This window comes from Sapajus apella, unplaced genomic scaffold, assembly GCF_009761245.1.
Source record: "Sapajus apella isolate SASKATOON/1434 unplaced genomic scaffold, GSC_monkey_1.0 scaffold2196, whole genome shotgun sequence".
NCBI classification, from domain to species: domain Eukaryota; kingdom Metazoa; phylum Chordata; class Mammalia; order Primates; family Cebidae; genus Sapajus; species Sapajus apella.
Window position 1 is genome coordinate 6,154 of NW_022439122.1, and position 5,040 is coordinate 11,193.

The 5,040-nt window shown below is 58.8% G+C and overlaps 1 long non-coding RNA gene across 1 annotated transcript; it reads right to left on the bottom strand.

The window, feature by feature from the left end:
• Nucleotides 1-3,986: 3,986 nt before the first annotated feature.
• On the bottom strand, nt 3,987-5,040 carry LOC116547141. The gene is made up of 2 exons (XR_004266951.1): nt 4,971-5,040; nt 3,987-4,536 (listed from the first exon to the last, which is right to left on the bottom strand). It is a non-coding gene; the product is annotated as an uncharacterized LOC116547141 (long non-coding RNA).

Sequence of the window (5,040 nt, forward strand, 5' to 3'; positions counted from 1 at the left end):
CCCTCCCAGATTTCACCTTTCCAGGGAGGGGACCCCCAGCACCCTTGGGGGCCTGGGCCGCAGCCTTGCTAGCTCTCGCGTTTCTAGGAGCTGGGCAGGGGCTCCACTCCACAGCAGGGCATGGTGACCTAGATCCAGGGCTTGAGGCACAAGGGGGCTCCCCAAGGAGCTGTGAAGCCACAGGGCCAGGGCTGCAGCCAACAGGACATATCCTGGCACTGCTCGGGGAGCTAACTCATGGCTCTGACGTCATTCAGTGATGTCCACACTTGGCCTTTGTTCATGACACTGCTGCTTTTTCATGGTTTGAAATCGCAGCACATCCCCTTTTGTGCCCTGATCCTCTGCTAATTGTGATAGATGTGTCAGTGATAGGACAGACTCACTTTCTCTACACGCACAGGCCTCATGGCCAGCAGTGCCTAGCACTCAGGAGCTTACCATCAGGACTCCCAGCCTCTGGTTGGACTCTCGATGCTGGTGGACTGACAGTCTGACTAGGGATATCACCATCCAACTCTAAAAGGACAGCCTGCCCTCAGCAGGACTTCCTCCCCCACGACCCCACCCAGGACCTGTCTGTCCTTACTATTTTGCTGTGGCAGTGGCTCGCCCACTGGACACCAATACCATGCTCACAACCCTGCCTGAGAGGGTGGAACCCTGCAGGCTTCAGCTCTGTGCCCCTGCTGTGTGTGGCTGGGGAGCTCTGGGTAGCTGGGGTTACCTCCCCTGGGGAAGTGGTTCTAGACTATGGTGGCTGTTCTGTCCTATGCCGGGCCCAGACCACCACACCACCCACCCTCAAACAACCACAGTCGGCTTTGGCCAAGGAACAAACCAGCCCCAAACGTAGAGGCTGGAACAGTGGCATGTTCTATGGGCCAGGGGCAGGCTGGATCAGCTGGTGCTTCTGCCACTGGCCGTGCCCATGTCCCTCCTACACCTGTGATCAGCTGGCGCCAGTGGGGCCTAATGACCTCATTCACAGCCAGGGCAGTAAAGGAGACTGCGTCCTGGATCCAGTGTCCCATAGGTCACCCCAGGCTTGACCATGTGGTGGACTCTGGCTTCCAGAAGGCCTGGATAGGGCAAGCCTCTGCTTGTGCCACTTTTGCTACCTCCCTGTTGGCCAGAGTGCCTCATGAGGCCAAGGCCAGATGCCAGGTGGAGTGAGCTGCTGCCCTATGCTGGGAGGAGCAGTCACATGGCAGAGGCTGTGCACACCAGCAGGGGAGGGGGCAGCCAGCAGTGGCAGCCTGGCTCTAGGGTTCGTGTCCTCGGGTTGAGAAGGCACAAGCTGGAGATCAGGGCAGTGTGGCAGAGGTGGGTGCCTGCTTTAGCCGGGTGGTCCCAACACCAGAACCCAGCTCAGGGATGTAGGGAAAGGGCTTATGGCTGATGGGTACTCTGGGAGCTTGAGCTGGGGTGGGTTGGGGGAGGAAGTGGGAAGCACAGCACAGGCCCTGCCAGTCACCTGGGTGATGTGTGAGGAGCAGGTGGAACTTGTCCCAGAGTGGGGGCCCCAGTGCTGTGCAGACCAGCTATGTCGGGATACCTGGACATAGGAAGCTGGAGATGAAACTTCAGAACTGTCGCTGCATGGATATTTCAAACCATGAGAATTTTTGTAAAACCCTGTAAGGGGTGGTGTCAGGACAGAGTTGAGGGCTCCCACCCCCTATCTGAGCAGTGTCACATCTGTAATTTAGAATTTTTAATTTCTTTTTTTTTGTATTTTTTTAAATTTTTTTATTTTTATTGCATTTTAGGTTTTGGGGTACATGTGAAGAATTTTTTAGTAGCTACGTTAAAAGATAAAATGAATTTCAGTAATACATTTTAAGTAACCAAATATACAAAATATTACCACTTTAAATTGTATTCAAGTTGCCTTTTGAAAAGCAATGTGGCATTTTTGCATTATTTTACTACAAAATCTCCTAAGTCCTGTGAGTATTTGATACTTGTAACACATCTCAATTCAGAGCAGCCACCTTCCAAGAACTCGGGGGCTGGTGGCAGCCATGTGGGACAGAGAAGCTGTGGGGATAGGGCAGAGGAGTGCGAGGGCAGGGGCCGGAGCCCAGTCAGCCCACAGAACCCCGGAAGGACTTGAGGGAGGGATGGCGGGAGAGCCAAGGAACTTCCCTGCCCCGTGGGGCAAACTGCTGGGTGAGTCAGGGCCTCAGGAAGGGCTGCACTTCCAAGAATGGAGGTGGAGGAGAGGTGGGGGTGGGGCTGGCAGGAAGAGGGCCTTGCTGGCTAAGGGCTGAGCCTCCCCAGGGAGAAGAGCAGGGCAGCCCAGCAGAGTCCTGCTGGGAAGAGGCCTCACTGAGAGAGCCCATACCCCAGCCCCACCTCACAGGGGATGAAGTCTGGAGAGTATAGATGGGGGACCTAGGGTGGCAGGACAGACTCAGAGCTGGGACAGGGACCCTGTACCCCTGTACCAGGGGCAGTGTCCTGGAACTGGCCCTCAGCTCCTGGCTTTACCTGCACAGGATGGAGGAGCTGTGCCTGCATCCCGCTGGCCACCAGGTATACTTTGGCCAGATGCTACGCATGTGTGATGACATCAGTTTCCCGCTGGGTGAGTGGGGCCCTCCCTGGTATGGTGCGGTGGGGTGCTGGGCCTGGGCCTCATGGCGCATCTCCCCAATACAGGCCAGGCCGGCTACGCCGTGTACAAGTATGTGCCATACAGCCTGGTGATGGACGCACTGCCCTACCTATCCCGCCGTGCCGTGGAGAACAGCAGCCTCATGAAGGGTGCCCATTGGGAGTGGCAGCTGCTGTGGCTGGAGCTCTTGTGGCGGTTTCGAATTGGCAGCTTCTTCCATCGCCCCGCCTAGCACCTGAGAGCCCACCCTCAGCCTCCAGGCACCCCAGCTGTGGCCTCCAGGCACCCTCGCCCCTCCACACCGTCACCACAGCTGTAGCCAACCCAATCCTCACACAGATTCACCTTTTTTCACCCCACACTTCAGAGCTACTGGATGTGGGCCAGGTACCTCCCAGTCCCACCCAGGGTGTGGGCTGAACCTGATACCTGCCTGGGAAAGCCACTGGGACTTGTAGGAAACTCTCCTCGGATGTGTGGGCCCAAGCCCCTACCTCCATGACCCACATGTCCTTGGACCTAGAGGATTGTCTGCCTTCTGCCAGGGGCAGCCCACAGAGCTCGAGCCCCTTGGGGAGTAGTGGCCAGGCTGGGGAGGCCTGCCTGGTCAATAAACCACTGTTCCTGCAGCTGAGAGCCCTTGTTCCCACACAGGGTCAGCTCTGGACAGCAAGAGGGAGGGGCTCAGAAGGGTCCCAGAACTCTCAGCCCAGACTCTGGCCTCCAGCATCAACTGTTCCTGGAGGCTAGGCCCCTTGCAGACCTTGCCACCCAGGGTGCTGACTCCACAACTCAGGATCCAGCAGGGCCCCTGGGCTCAGGGCAGCATGGAGGGGACTCATGCAGATGCAGAGGCCAAGCTCCCCAGGTGGGCCTGACACCCCTCCCCCTGGGGCTCCCCCTCAGACTATTCCCTGCCGTCCAGAGTCCTCCACACCGCCCCCCCACCCGCCCACCACCACCACCACCACCACCACCACCACCACCACCACAACCATGACCTGCATCAGGCTCCTCCTAGTGGTTCCCACAGGACACTGACCAGGCTGCGGCAAGTACACACTCAGCCCCCTGCCTTCTCCCAAACTCTCCAGCCCCCAGTCCTACGAAGCAGGCTGGATGTGGTCCTCAGGCCCTGGGGCTTGGGTGGGATCCCCATGCAGATGGTAGTGACAGCATCCTGGGACCAGGGCTGGGGCAGGGAAGGCCTGGAGGCTCCCAGTCTCCATGCAGGGGGAGGGGTGGTGGGCTGGGCACACAGCCCAGGAAGGGACCCCCAGGCAGGGTCCTCTGCTGCAGCAGAGGTGGGGGCCCTACCAGGGCTCTGGTTATGGCAGAACCCACAGCTGTCACACAAACCACATGCAGGCCACACTGAGGCATCTTTATTTCTCTGAGTCACACAGAACTTGGGCCTTGGAGCCTCTTCTGCTTGGGGGCTGCAGCTGCCAAGGGAGTGGCTGAGACCAGAACAAGCACTCAGGTGGGCCCCAGTGCAGGTTGGGATGTGCCCCGCAGAGTGAAAAGGTGTGAGAACCCCCATGCCCAATCTGCCTGGCCCTGAGGCAGACAGTGGCAGACTGCGCCCGCCTCCCTTTTATGAGACCATCCTACCATTTGGCAGAAAGTCCCAGATGAAGGTGGGGACAGGCAGCCAGGGTCCACCTGGCCTCTCCTCAGCAGGGAGACCCCTGCAGGCAGCTGCGAAGGCAGTGGCCAAAGGTCAAGAAGATGTACTCTGCCCAGCCTTCTGCTGTCTGTGGCTATGTTGGGACAGGACTGCCTTCCTTGTCACACTGGGCAGCAGGAGGCTGCCAGCAACCTCCCAGTCCCAGGGATGCCTTCCCTGCCTGGCAGCACCTCTGCTGCAGCTTTCGGATGAACTCCAGCAGGTTCATCTGCAGCATCAGCTCCTGGGATACAGAGGGGCCCTATGAGGGTCAGAGTGACCCAGGCCCCTTTCATCCCAGCCTAGAGGTGCCAGGCAGTGAGCCCATGGGGCGACCATCCTGTGAAGCCGGTCATGGCCTGCCAGGAAGGGGTGGAATCTGAGCCTCTGCCCCCAGCAAGGCCACTCAGAATGGCATGTAGGAGGAGAGCAGAAGAGGGCCATGTGGGCCTGGGGAGGGTGGGCAGTGCCCCATGGTTGGCTGGCTCACCCTCCTGTAGGGAGTGGGCCCAGCCTCTGTGCTAGGAGCAGCACAGAAATCCTTTCTGGAGTCTCAGTTCTTCCACTTCAGCCCTATACTCTAAGCCTGGATTCTCAGACACCAGTGGTGAAACCCCAGATGGAATGGGGTCTTCAGGGCTCAGGGGCACTCGGGCTAGGGCAGGCCCAGGCACTGACCTGCAGGTTGGTGGTCATGTAGAAGCCAGCTACCTCCACCTTCTCCAGTGTGCTCTCCTGGTCAGCCACC